The sequence below is a fragment of the Microtus ochrogaster genome, unplaced genomic scaffold, assembly GCF_000317375.1.
Source record: "Microtus ochrogaster isolate Prairie Vole_2 unplaced genomic scaffold, MicOch1.0 UNK3, whole genome shotgun sequence".
Classification (NCBI taxonomy): domain Eukaryota; kingdom Metazoa; phylum Chordata; class Mammalia; order Rodentia; family Cricetidae; genus Microtus; species Microtus ochrogaster.
In genome coordinates, this window is record NW_004949101.1 from 6019323 (window position 1) to 6034832 (window position 15510).

A 15510-nucleotide genomic window follows, 5' to 3' on the forward strand; every position below is an offset into this window, starting at 1 on the left:
TCTCTCTCTCTCTCTCTCTCTCTCTCTGCCTCTGTCTCTGTCTCTGTCTCTGTCTCTGTCTCTCTCTCTCTCTCGTGTGTATGTGCATGTATATACATGTTCTTGTGTGCACATAAACCATGTCTTTCTCTATTGTGCAGTAAAGAGAGGTTTGACCTTCTAGAGCCTGTGGTTGGAGTTAGCAGCTAATGTTTGTTTGGAGAGATAAACAATTACTAACCTAGCCAAGCATAAAGGCTTCTGGGGTTTTCAAAGCATTTCAGACCTTTTGATAAAAGCTATCAGGGCAGAGAGATGCTGCCACTTGCCATGCATTCTCACGGGGTTTAATGAAGATAAAGAGGTTCTCTTTACATGTCTAGTTGGGCTTAACTAATTAACCAAGCTGCTGAAAGGGTGTGAAGGAACAGGCCATTCATCCCCGTCATGCTCATCAGGAGGGGAAAGGTTAACTGACCTGCATTTCTGCATTGATTTTTCCCAGAGCCCAGGAAAAGCTTTGGAGCTGGCAATCCAGTTCTGACGAGCCCTTTCCCGGCTTTATGACCATGTCACAGCTGTTGTGCTGGCATCAGTATAATTCTAGGTCTAAGAAATATTATGCTCTGTCTCTCAGAGATGAGTATCCAGAACTGCATGTTCTGTCCTTTTCTTGGGAAATAACATGTTTGTTAGTGAGCTGAGCTGGGTGCAGGTTGGTTTGTTTTCTCATATGTCCTCTTGGCTAATCTTGGTGGATGAACAAAAACCGCTGTTCTCAGAGCTCTGGCTACAGGTTGATAGTGCAGCTGTGAGCTACTCCTAATAGTCACCAAAAGGCTCAAATTCCTGCTTTTTGTGTAAGTTACTCTTCTCATTGCTGTGGCCAAATATCTGACAGGGAGCCATTTAAGGAAAGAATTGCTCATGGCTCATACAGCAGGAGAGCATCTTCTACCACGGGATCCGGGCCAGCAGTAGGGTGTAGTAAAAGAGGCAGCTTGTTTATTTCCCGGCCTCCCAGACTCCTGAAATAACCACACAGAAACTATATTAATTAAACTACTGCTTGGCCCATTAGCTCTAGATTCTTATTGGCTAGCTCTTACATATTAATTTAACCCATTTTTTATTAATCTCTGTAATGCCATGAGGCTGTGGCTTACCAGGTAAAGTTCTGGTGTCTGTCTCTAGCCAGGCTACATGGCTTCTCTTTGACTCCACTGCCTCCTTTCTCTCAGAATTTAGTGTAGTTTTCCCCTCCTATCTCTGATCTACCCTATCAACAGGCCAAGGCAGTTTTTTTTCCCCAATGGTATTTACAGCATAGAGAGGGGAATCTTACATCAGTAAGGACATGGGCAGAGTCCATGGCAAAAACATATGGTTGGCACTCCAGATGCCTCTGTGAGTTAGGAAGCAGAGAGAGGAGACGGCTGGCACTTTACTGGTATTCCAGCTTTTCCCTCCTTATTTACTCCAGAATATCAGCACATGGGGTGGTTCCATCCATATGCAGGGTGGTTCTGCCTTCCTCAATTAATCCTTTCACAGACAAGCCCACAGGTGTGTCTCCCATGGGGTTTTGAATCCAGTCAAAATGGCCAGGAAATTTGACTTTCACGCAAGCCTTGAAAACACACCTTTGCAATATTTCTCAATTAGAGATAGAATCTCAACTTAATGCTTTCTGGGCTTAGTCTTGTAATTTGCTTTGGGAGTAGGATAACTGAGGTGTAAAAAGTGGGGTTTTCTCTCTTGTTCTGCACCTGGAATCTCAAGACTCTAGTGTTACCTGCTCTGGCATAGCCTGGTATGGCATGGGAGACCATAGGAGCAGAAACAAGGTTAACAGTAGGCCTTTTTAGGTTAACAGACACTCAGAGAACTGCCAGACAAATGGAAAGTTGTATTAGATCTTTCAATTGCAAGTCAACCTGCCAACTGTCCATTGCCATGTGAGAGCACCAACAGATACATGTCAAGCAAGGCCAGTCCAGAACTGCCCAGCTGAACCACAGAATCATCAACTAAATAAGACCGTTATGGTTTTAAGCCAGTAGTATTTTGTTATTTGTTACACAGCCAAAACCAACAAATATGGTCACTTCTTTGTGGTTTATTTTAGGCCAAGACGTCTCTAAAAAAAACTGTGAACGTTCATTTTCAGAGTTGGCATCTGTGAATTTAGTCTTTCTCTATTTAAGAATTACATTTTTACCAAAAATACCAGCAAGGTTTTATTATGTATTTAATCCATATTCAGAATTCACCAGATCTGAAAATCTACAAGAGAGACCAAGATAAAGAAAATGTAATGAAATCAATACACGACTCTATGCTGTTGGTTTGGACTAGTAATATTGCACATAACACCTGTTTGAAAGAATTGTGTGTCATATTACCATGCTCATGAATGTATGGCAGACTAAATAAAAGTAATTTACTTCCCTTGTACCAAGATCAAATTAATGGACCTACCTGGGTCTGACTATTGGTTTGTATTTTAAAATTTGTCTTGTAACCCATGTCTTTGGGAACAAATTAGTAAGCAGAGAAAAACCAAAGCCGTATTTTTAATAGTTTTATATATTAGTTTTATACCATATTATATATTATATCATCACTAACAACTAACAACTATTTAAGCCAGTGTCTCTCATGAACACTGACTGGCCTTCTACATTTTCAGAAGTAATAGTAGCTTCATTTTTTATGGCAAGAAGCTCCACCTCAAGGGAGAAAATATACATCCCATCTCAATGGAAAGAGAGTCACAGCAGAGCAGCAATGGTGGGGGGTATTGTTGTGGCCTCATTGGAAACAGTCTGCCACTGATGGCCAAAGGGAATATGTGTGACTTGATCTTTCGTGTCATTTTTGGGCCATGATTTCCTGTCTTTGATGAAATGGGTGCAAATACTATCACTTGGGTCTTGCCCCAACTGCCCCGTCTTCATCAATGGCTATTATAAGAAATCAGTTAGAAAACAAAAATCAGCAGCAGGACAATTGATCAAAGGTGAGGGGAAAATGAAGAACAAAGAGGTGTTCACTCAGCAGCACGTGGTTTACTAAATGTCTGCTAAACCAAGACATTTCTGAAGTCTGGGAGGAGCTGAGGCTGACAGAAAAACATCAGTAACAAGAAACTAACAGATATGTTCCCATTTTCACCTGCTTCCATCCACTGACGAAATTTATTCTCTTTGTCCTTCCCAGGAAGATTCTTAAGTCCTGCCTTTGAGTCCTCCTTGTTACTCCTTGGGTCTGTGGCTTGTAGCATGGTTATCTTTTACTTTATAGCTAATAGCCACTTACAAGCCAGTGCATACCATGTTTGTCTTTCTGGGTCTGGGCTACCTCACTCAGGATGTTTTTCTTTTTCTAGTTTCACCAATTTGCCTGCCAATGTCATGATTTTTTTAACAGCTTAGTAATAGTCCACTGTGTAAATGTACTATATTTTCTTTATCCATTCTTTGGTTGAGGTGCATCTAGGTTGTTTCCAGTTTTGGGCTATGCTGACAAAATGGCTATGGACATAGCTGAGCAAGTGCCCTTCTGGTAGGGTGGAGTAGGGTGGAGCTTCCTTTGGACATATGCTCAGGAATGGTATAGTTGGGTCTTATGTAGACTGAGTGCCAATTTTTGGAAGAGGGGAGTGGAGGGAGAGAATACTGGGAGAGATAACAGGAACTGGGGGCATTTGGAGGGGTGAAGTAAAAGCCTAGCACGATAGAAACATATAAGAATCTATGATCATGACCCTAGCTGAGACTACTAGAGTTATGAGCCTGTAATCAAGCAAGGCTTGCTGTGGAGAGACTGGGACACCAACCCAGCCACACAACCTTCAACCTACCATTTGTCCTGCCTACAAGATGTGCTGAGTAAAGAGTGTACAGAACTTGTGAGAACTTGTGAGAATGACTGGTCCAGCTTGAGATCCATGCCACAAAAGGGCATCCATGCCTGACACTGCCTCAAGGACCAGGAACCAGAGGCTGGATAGCTCAGAGACCTAGGATAGAACAAACATGACCAGAAAAAAAAAGTCAGTGAAATGAATCCTAATGATACTCTGCTATACTCATAGACCAGAGCCTAGCATAATTGTCATCAGAGAGGCTGATGGGAACAGATGCAGAGACCCACTGCCAAACATTAGGCAGAGCTCAGGAAATCCTGTAGAAGGAAGGAAGGATTGTAGCTGCCAGAGGGGTTAACGATAGTGCAGGAAAACCGACAGAATTAACTAACCTGGCTCACAGGGCTCACAACCAGATAGCCTGTATGGGTTGGACCTAGGTCCTCTATATATTTTATGGTTGTGTAGCTTGGCCTTCTTGTGGCACTCCTAATAGTAGGAACAAGGGGCCATCTCTGACTCCTTTGCCTGCTTTTGGGACCCATTTTCTTCCTATTGAGTTGCTTTGTTCAGCCTTAATATAAGGGAATGTATCTAGTCTTATTACAACTTGATATGGCATGTTTGGCAGATATCCTTGGGAGGCCTGCCCTTTTCTGAAGGGAAACAGAGGAGGGCTGGATCTGGGGGACAGAAGAGGCTGGAGAGAGGGGCTGAGAGGAGAGGAGGGAGGGGGAACTGTAGTCAGAATGAGTATATGGGAGAAGAATAAACAAACAAGAGAAAGAAAGAATCTAACAAACCACCATCAAAATAAATTGGAATATCTTATAATCCAAATGCGATTCTAGAACCAAGAAAAGCAACCTCACTTTGAGCTAACCTTACAAGCGTCATCTTACATAGTTTTCAGGACTTTTATACCAAACTGATCTAATGGCCATTAAACTTGCTTAAACTCTGGGCTCATAGCTTCTAGGGAAATGTGGGGGAAAACTAGTATGAAAAATAAAATCAAAAGAAAGTCAGGCAGTGGTGGCACACACTTTTAATCCTAGCACTCAGGAGGCATAGGCAGGTGGATCTCTGTGAGTTCGAGGTCAGCCTGAGTATAAGAGCTAGGCTAGTTCCAAGACAGCTAGGGCTATCACACAGAGAAACTCTGGCTCTAAAAACCAAAAACAAACGAACAAACAAAAAGAAATCAGAGTGCTGCCTAGTTAAACCATCCTGAGGGCCACTAGTTTCTTGTTCACAGGGCAAGAAGACAAAAGGAAAAAAAAAACCCAGGGAGGTAGTCTCCAAGACCCCTTTCCAAGGCTCTTCTGAGCCCCTGGGAACAAAGCTATTATTCTTCATAGAGTTTCTCAGCTCTCACACCAGTGCCCTGGTTATACCCAACTATTTCAGGTTTTGGTTTTTGTTTTAAGATTCTAATCATTTGGAAAATCCTGCCCATTTTGAAATCATTTCCAAATAAACCAGACTTAAATTTTTAGCTTCATTGGAAACACTTAAAGCAACTGTTCTCCAGTGAACACTTTATTGAGAAGCCGTATGAACCAACTTCTAAGATGAGTACACGGGAGTTTAGCCAGTCCCCATAAAGAGCTGGGACGAACACCAGACAGGTGTTTCTGGACAGTGATTTTTCTTTTGATTCAACCTTGGGTGACTTCGGTGTTCCATGCCTTAAGCCCCAAAGTGGTCCTGGGAGTTTTCTTTCCTCGTGCAGCACTTCCCATGCAGCTCCACCCTCCTGCTGCATCTTTAGCCTTAAGGCCGTTTCCTCTGGAAACCAGATCCAAATGGGCTTTGCCTGGAGCTGGGCTTTGTTTTGCTTCATTTTGTTTTGAGTTCTCTGAGGCATTTCAAAACAGCTCAGTGCCCTCTATGGAGTTATAATGCATTAAAAAATCCTTTTTCCTCATCTCACTTATTATCTGAAATTACACAGCATTGAAACAGTGGAAGATCTCTTCACCCTGATAGGCTAATTTTAATGATTAACTGAGGAACTGTTAAAATTTTACTTCAGTGCTCCACTGTCATTATGGAATTAGTAATAACAGCCGGGGTTGGGTGGAATTCTAATGAGACTGAGGGGGTGGCTTGAGGGCGGGACAGGGGTGCCTTTGCTTCCAAACCAGCTGAGGCTTAGATCTTCTAAACACTAATCTTCAAATTTGGTGACTGAATGGCTCTTCAGGAAGGGGAGTTTTCTTAATGACCCGAATAGTCTCTCCAGTCTCCAATTTGTGCTGGAATGGAAATGGGAGATAGGGGCTGACTTGTCCCACGTTCTGGTGTAGATCAGCCTAGCAGCTCATCGTATAAGGATGAGCTCAAGAGGCAATGCGCCTTGTCAAAGCAAAAATTCAGGTGGCCAGGGCCCTGGACATACAGAAACAGACTTAAAGCTTCCTAGGCCTGATATTGGCTCTCTGGAGACCTCTCACATGGGTGCTCTTCAGGAATGCTCTAGTGGTCGGAATGAGAATGGCTCCCGTAAACTAATATATTTAGATGTTTGGGTCCCTTTGAGGAAAACTAGGAGGAGGCGTGGCCTTGTAGGAGGAACTGTGTCACTATGGGTGGGTTTTGAGCTTTCAAAAGCCCATGCCAAGTCCAGTCTCCTCTCTCTGTCTCTCTGTCTCTCTGTCTCTCTGTCTCTCTGTCTCTCTGTCTCTCTCTCTCTCTCTCTCTCTCTCTCTCTCTCTCTCTCTCTTCTTCCCTCTTTTTCTCCCTCCCTGCCGCTTTCTCTCTGCTTCCTGCTTGTGTATGCAAACTCTTAGCTGCTGCTCCAGCACCACGCCTGCCTGCTGCCACACTCTCTGCGAAGTCGTCATGGTCTCATTCTCTGAAGCTGCTGTAAGCAGGCTTCCAACAAAATGCTTTCTTTTAGTAGTTGCTTTGATCATGGTGTCCTTGCATAGCAATGGAACAGTAATTATAAGAGATGCATCGTTAAATAAACAGGTGCAAAGAAGAGATTTAAATACCAGAGTGGTGGAGCTGCAAAGATGGCTCATGATTAAAGAGTCCTTGCTGCTCTTAAAAGAGGACCGGGTTCAGTTTTCAGTACCTCCATTGAATGACATACAGTTGCCTGTAACTCCAGTTCCAGGAGCTTCAGTGTTCTCTTCTGGCTTCTACAGGCACCTGCATTAATGTGAAACACAAACACTCACACATGAACACAGATGCGCAAAAATATAAGTTAAAAGTAAACAGAGTGACCAGGGAAGAGGATCTTAATATTGCTGCCTATGGAGATATTTACCATGTTTACTTTCATCATTTGTATCCCAATTTCTCTTTCCGGTTCACCATCCACAGCCTTATCCACTATTCCTACTGCAGTAATGTTTCCCAAAGGGTTTTGCTCTGGAGAAAAGGTGTCACTTTTTAGGTAAGGCAGCCCTGGAACTCGGCATGTAGCCCAGGCTTGTCTTGAACTTTAGTTCCTTTGCTTCAGCCTCCAGAGCCCAGAGATTTATAGGAAAATGGACTTTGTAGTATCTGCAACAGGTACTTTCCTTCTTCCCCTATTCCAGGATTTTCCTTTGGAAGAAGCTTTTTTTTTTTTTTCCGGCCATGTTCTGCATAGCTCCAGGGATTAAATGGAATGATAAGAAAATAAAGACATACACATACACTCACATACATACACACATGTGCAGAGAGAGGGAAGAAGGGAAGAGAAGGTGGGATGGCTATTCTTGGTTGTCCCCTTGATTATTTTGGAATGAACTACAGTCCAGAGGTAGAGGGCAAACCTGTGATCCAGATCTTATATTAGAAAGACAAACTGCCCTTGGTTCTGATCTTGAGGCTGGAAGACACAGGCTTTTGGTCTAGAATTTGAGGCGGGATGAAATAAAGCTTTAATCCAGATCTTGGGATGGGAAGACACACCTTTAATCTGGGTTATGCCTTCTGCTGGAAGCCTATATAAGGGCAGTGGAAGAAGCAAAGATTTGTTTATTTCTTCTTTGCCTTCTTGTCCTTACTTTGTTAGCACATCCATCCCTTCGCTGGCATTGCAGCTACTTCTACAGGATTCCAGTATATACAGGACCAGCTGAGACACCTAGCCTCATGGGACAGAGAAACTACTAGACTCTTGGACTTTCCATTCATAGCTAGCCCTTGTTGGACTGCATCCTGTAAGTCATCCCAATAAATTTCCTTGTATTTATATGTACGTAGAGAGATTCATTCTACTGTGACTCTCAAGAACCCTAACTAGTACCGATACTGGTGTCAGCATAGTGGGATATTGCTGTGACAGACATGACCTTGGTTTGAGGAGGATTGTGGGATGACTTGGAACTTTGGGCTAGAAAAGTCATTGAGTGTTAAGGGCTCTGTGGGTTGTTCTATAGGAACTTAGGAACTCGGAAGAATGTTGAGAGCAGTGCAGAAGATGGAAGCCTGGCTTGTGGAGTCTCAGAGGGAATTTTAAAGACTCTATCAGGGCTATTTGTTATTTCGAATTAAGATTCTGCAGTTCTGGTTTGCTGAGGCTGAAGAATCAGCTGTGATAAACAAGATACCAGGACTACTAAAGTGAAACCAGTTGATGCAGGTTAGCTGGAGCTAAGAAATTAGTGGTGGTTAAGAAGAGACCAGCATCATTGAGATGAAATCTTCTGGGAAGAGTTTCCTAAGAGCACAGAGAAGCATGGTCCAGAGGTGGCTATGGTTATACCTCATGGTGGCAGCCAGACTTAGTAATGTATACGTATCACCAGGTAATACTGGTTTGAGAGCATGAAGGGGTCATGGACAGCAGCTGAGGCTTGGCACTGTGAGAAGCCAGGAGAGAGCACTGGTGAAGGTGCAGCATCAGTGGCAGTTAAAGGCCCAAGACTGAAGGGATCAGTTGGACTGGCTGGTTTATGTGCCAACTTGACACAAGCTTGAGACATCAGAGAGGAAGGAACCTCAGTTGAGGAAATGCCTCCATGAAACCCGGCTGTAAGGCATTTTCTCAATTAGTGATTGATGGAAGATGACCCAGACAATTGTGGGTGCTGCTATCCCTGGGCTGGTGGTCCCGGGTTCTGTAAGAAAGCAGGCTGAGCAAGCCAATAAGCAGCACTCCTTCATGGCTTCGGCATCAGCTCCTTTCTCCAGGATCATGCCCTGCTTGAGTTCCTGTCCTGACTTCCTTCAATTATGAACAACAATATGGAAGTGTAAGTCCTTGTTTTGAGTCCTCATTAGAGAGGAGTGTCAACCCCCCATCTCTGCAATCCCCAGAGGGATTGTTTGAGTTCCCTAAATAGATTACAGACAGAAATTACCCAACTTGTCTTTTGACTTTGCCCTGCTCAGTGCTGCACCTCTTGGTGTTTGGTATTTGGTTTTGGGTTCTTGAAGATGTTTGTTTCTGAGTCCCTATATTTAAATTTTTTTTGGTGTATTCTATCAATGCATAAATGTTACACTCTACCCAAGAAGCCTCCCTAAGCCTCTCTCCCTTTCCTTAAGAGTGACTATAATTGTGATGACCCACAGCATATATTTTATTTGCATTATATTTTACTTTATATTTTATTTTGTTATTTAGGTTAGTCTCAAATGCAGGGCTCAAGAGTTCTGATTTTGATTTAAATATGAATGCCTATGAAGTTCATCCTCAAGTTTATATATAATTACACACTGTCTATGATCATCATTGCGCATTATTCCAGTGTGTGAATACATCATGATTTATATAGCCATACTGTTGCCGGGCAGTCGGATGGTTTCCAACTGGAGCCCCTTATGAATAGTGATTTAGTTGTTCGATTATATATATTTTGAATATGAGAATACAGTTCTGTAGGTAAGCGCTCCGAAGTGACATTTTTGAGTCAAAGGGTCTGAATGTATGTTCCGCATCAGCAAGTGCCAGATTGAGTGACACTCCCATCAGGCATGTTGCTAGAAATATTCCAGCAGATGAAAAAATTCCACTGTTGTCTTCATGAGAATTTGGTTTCCTACGCTGGCATTTTAGTTATTCTGATGGGGGTAGGCTAGGTCTTTCAAAATTTTCTACAGTTATTTAAATCTTTAAAGCAAACCATAAACATTTCATGTGAGCATTTTTTTTTTGATTACTTAGCATTGTTGCTGCTATGAACATCTCTATTTTGTACAGTTTTTATTCATTGTGTTAGGAGTGGTCTTTGGCTTATCCAATTAGAATGTATTGGCCACCTATTCTCTTTTTCATTCGTTGGGAGGTAGTTCCATCACCCTGTTCCAGTAAGATGTGTTTCACCCCCCAGAATCCCCTTTTCTACCAGGCTTTTCTGCCTCATTGTCTTCCTGATGCAAGCTCTCATTTTCCATCCCATGTTTTTGCTTGACTGCCATAATTCTTTTTACCTTCATTTTTTAATTTATAAAGCATTAAGTATTTCTTTCCTTTACAGTTTCTTTAGCTATGTGGACACACTTCCCAGACAGTCCTTCAGAGGACACTGGGTTTGCAACCTTAGTACTCTCTTCCTGTTTCTAGGCATGGACTTGTACTTAGAAGTGACATGATGGTTAAGAGCGTGAGCCCTGAGGTCAGATTTTTCCAGGTCGGATGCCAGCTTTGCCATATACCAACTCGGTAACCTCAGGAATCGCTTATCTATTATAAACCTCAATCTACTCACCCATAAAACGGAATGAATATTAAGACTCTCTTGGGTATGTTGGAAATTGAGATTTTTACATTAGCTTAATGGCTGACATACTGTTATTCAGTGGGTGTTAACTGTCATTTGGTTCATCTCTTGTATTCTTGAACCTCGTACCACATGGAATTCCCTTACCCTGATCTGCCCTATCCTGCCGGTCCTTTCTTTCCTTGGATATTTATTTGGTCTACCATGTATCTGATCTTATGTCAAGATGACATCAAGAGTGAATGAGAAAGTTCTGGTCCTTATCTTGAGAGGATAGAGTTTAGTTTGAGTGATAACAAATCAGACATCAACACTACTTCCTCATCAGCTTTTGTGCTATGTGTCTAGAGCCAAAGGCATGGTATTCTTAGATAGTGTCTAATGGGAAGGTATGATGTAGTTGGAGAAAACTTCCCTAAGAGATCCTTGTTGTGCAGTCTAAATAATGGAAGAGACTAAGTAGACATTTCATCCATTGTAGACTACCTCACGTTATAATTATTGCTCTTCCAATTGCTGTTCCCTTTTTTGTCAATGAAGGTTAGGTTTGAGACTGCTTTCAAGGTGGCCTCAAGAAGCCATGCATGCTGGCATTCATGCCTCTGTAGTCTTCTTGGCTTGACATGCGACTTGCTTTAACCAATAAGATATTAGCATGTAACAAGAGCAGAAGCTCTTAGCCTACCACACAGACTCCTTTTTGTTTGTTTTTCTGACCTTGTATGCTGGCCTGTATGGCGGAAACTCTGAAAGGCTGTGAGTCTATAGAAAGAAACAAACATTCAGACAAGTCTGCCCAGCCTGTCGGTTCTAGCCACAAGCACAGGAACTGCGAGTGGATCTGCCTAGGCTCACCAGTGACTCGGTCAAGGCCAGGGAGACAGCAGCACATGGACAGGTAGCCTGGACAGGTAGCCTTTGTGCCAGTATCCTGCCTGAACAACAGAATTCTCACTATACCTCTTTCAAGACGCCAAGTTCTAGGGTGATTATTTTATGTAGTAATAGATAACTAAATCATAGAACTCATTTGTCCTATCTGAATTAGATTCATACTGGGTAGAAGAGAGATGCAGAGCAGGCCAAATACTTTCCCTCAGCACAGCTCAGTCAGTCTGAGGCATCTGAATGTCAGGCCTATGAACCCCCTGCCGTCTGATCCTGTCTTTTTATCATTGGTGCACAGATGCTTTTTCCTGGGGCCAGGACTTAATGGTTTTCGCTGTGCTATTCTCCAAAGAATGTTTGTTTCCTTAAACACAAGAAAACAAGACACTTAATATATTCTCTGAAAAATTTTCTTTGCCGTAAAGTGCTGAAGAGAAAGAACAAGCCCTGGTGCCTAATTATACTAACTAGAATGGGGGTGCTCTCCAGAGTGGAAGTGACGTCACTTCTCCTCCTAGAGACTGTTTTCTATAACATTCAACCTAGAACTCTTTTGCCAAATAAGCTTTTTCTCCTTTCGTGTTACAGAGTGTATTCCACTCTGAGTCTTTTTAACTTGGGCCAGCTTTGCCACGTTTTCCCTAAAGACACGTGCGATTTTAAAATAAATAGAGGAGTAAATAATGAAATTCAGGATCATGTTACTGCTGGCATTTGTGGGACCCTTGGCAGGAGTTGAAATAGATTCTCCCGTGTGATACATACATATTTTAAAGTTATAAACTAGATTAACAAGGCCTTGAATGAAATACAATATGTTGTTAATGCATTACCAGCTTCACATTTTTGAATATTTAGATGAGTTTCCATATTAGTTTGAGACAAGGTAGAGTATAGCCTATGACCCCCTGTACCATGGCCTATGACCCCAATACATGGCCCTGCCCCAGAAAACATCTTGTCTTTCCTGTACTTTCTAGCTCAATTCTACCCTACCCAAAACAAACATAACAAAGCCCCACCCACGCTTTCTAGCCACCAGCTATTGCTTTCAACCTTTTCAAGTCTGGTGGAGCACAGTGGAGCCCCACAGCTCACTTGTCAAAAGGCAGAGCCTTCCTGCAGTGGGCCAGACCTCAGGGTCTATGATCAATTTCCCCAGTAAGTTTCTCCCAAACTGCAATGGATGGAGTCATTAAACGGCTTATTGAATTAGAGGTAGAATAATATATTCTGTATTATGTTTTCCGTTTTTCAACCTGAATATGTAATCATCTTTTCTTCTCAGCTATGGTGGGAAAATTATCGTAATAACAATATTAAAGACACCTATGCTAACGGCGACAGTCAATCAAAGGCTGTCCTGTTCTGGGCACTGTGTGAGTGCCTGTCACACCAATCAGGCCAATGTTTTGTCATAGCAATCTGGTGATCAAGCTCTCCTTCCTGTTTCAAAGGCAAGGGAATTCAGATCCCTGAAAGTGAAAAGCGATCGTATTTTGAATCAAGGCAAATCCAAATTCAAAATCTTTGCTCTGAGCTGCTTTACTAGACTGACCTTTTGGAGCGAGCCTTGACTCTCTTAACTCTCTGTGACATTTTTTCTACGAAAGACCTTTCTTTTGGATAACCTCAGTCATATTTCAAGCATAAAATATGATATAAACAGTACCCTCTGAGGTTTTCTACTCATAGAAATTACGATAGTTTGTTTCCCTTGCAGATTAAGTTCCTTTATCCTCTTTTGGTCCCTAACTCTGTCATTTGAAATGTGCTTTCAGGCTTGTGAGTGGGTCAGTGGGTAAGGTGCTTGCTGCCAAGACTGATGACCTGAGTTTGATCCTGAAACTCACGAGGAAAAGGGAGAGAAAGGACTTATGCAAGTTGTCTCTGATCTCCACACACTTATGGGAACATCCGTCTGTATGCGCGCGTGCATGCACATGCATACATAAGTAAAAAAATGTGGGCTGGAGAGATGGCTCAGTGGTTAAGAGCACTGTCTGCTCTTCCAGAGGTCATGAGTTCAATTCCCAGCAACCACATTGTGGCTCACAAACATCTGTAATGAGATCTGGCGCCCTCCTCTGGCGTGTGGGCATACATGGAGGCAGAATGTTGTGTACATAATAAATAAATAAATCTTAAAAAAAAAAAGAAAATGTGAGAATACATTATCAAATGATGCAAAAGCGACATGTGAGTGTTCTATAATGTAGAAATGTGTTTTTAGTGCGGCTAGGGCTGTCCCCATATATGGCACTCCTTGAAAGAATCCAGCATTTTGAGTGAATTCTTTTCCTCTCGCTTATTCGTACAATGTGAATATGCTTGTTTCTTTTAATAAGAAATGAAAGTCAGGCAGGAATGGAAGAATTTGCAAAGATGAGAAATTATACATTAATTCCAAAATGTTAAGGACGTATTTAAACTCAACGTGTTACTTCCATATACGTGTGCAGGGAGCTAGTCTCAGGTGACCTTCTGGGGTTGGTATGGGCGTCTCTCAGGGTTGGACAAAATGAGGAACACTGTGGAGCTGGAAGGGAACGATGAACGGTCATACAAAAGCTTGGCTTTGAGAGGAGAAAACTGGATGGAAACTCACTCATGCATGGCCACATCATTAGTTATCAGCAGGAGCCAACCTAGAGCACAGGCTTTGAGACCAAGGAGATGGCTTCTTCTCTTCAGGCTGCCGTCAGCTCTGAACTGACAGGCACCAGCTGCCTGTGCTTTGCTGGAGAACTGACATTCTTCCACTTGTAGTAGGCGTCTTGCCTGAAGCGCTGTCTCTTCCAAAGACTCTTGGATGCTTCTAGCTTGGGGGGGGTGTGATTTATGGAAATTAGACAGTGTTGTAATAAACCTAGCAATCATTGGTCACATGCAATGACAGGTGACAATTTTATTCTGAAAGAAACTGACTCTATAGTGAGGAAGGGAAAGACTTTTAATGACAGCGAACTTCTTCCTCTAAAAGGAAAAGAGAAGGACCCCATTTAAGTAAACTTGGAGAGGAGTCCCCCAGTTTGTGTATTTTCCTCTAAATGTTCTTGGGTGGGGCAGATGGTTTCGGTACCTATATAGGCATCTCAGGATGAATATATCTCCTCTGTTCTAGCACATTTTTCGTCCATATTGTTAGACACATGCTCCACAGAACCGGGAAAACAGAATAAGATGCACGCCTTTTGATGAAATGTCCACCTCATTTGGGCAATCTTGTTTAGATACTCTGGCAAGACACCTTTTAGTTATCTATTAATCTAATAGTATAATAATGAACCTGTGGCAATTTCATTAGATAGAAATATAATAGGTGATAATGGGGTTGAGTGAAGGAGTTAAAAAAGAGGAATACCCCTAAACTAGATTTGGAAGTTTCAGGAGTGTCCTTGAGCAAATCATTGCTAAAACTATTTGCAAGTACACTAGCAATTAATTCTGCTGCTATAACAGACAAAGTCAAAGGTGACTAGCCATACTCCATCTCAACACCACCACAGTTATAACCCAGCCAGGGGTAACATCTCTCACACTACTTTCCTATTTTTTCCTGCCCTGAGAGAAGAGTATATTTTTTAGCAATGAGAGAACAGAAGGCCAGGTGTTGTGAGCATATTCCCTAACTCTTTGATAGCATCCTTCTGACTGTTCTGGTATTTAGATGCTGCCTTCTATAGAGTGATAACCCCCTTTTCTTCTCCTTCTCTTATTTCTCCTTCTCTTCTTCCTTCTCCTCCTCTTTTACTGTGTGTTTCCCTAGCATTGACATGTTGAAATTTTTTTTCAGTCTTACTATAACTTATAAAAGTATTAGAAATATTCTTATTTCGGATGATGTTTCAAAAGGCTAGGTACTTATGCAAATGCACCCAGCTATGGTGGCAATAAAATTTGTGGTGTATAATGTATTAGCTTCATGATAATTTTATGAAATACCCATGACAATTAAGTTGTTTTTTTTTAAAAAAAAAAGCTTACTTGGAGCTAAAATAAAATAAAAATAAATAAATAAAGACCTTAAAATCAACTTTGTGAAGATGATAGAGGTCCTTAAAGAGAAAGTGGAAAAAGTCCCCTAAAGAAATTGAG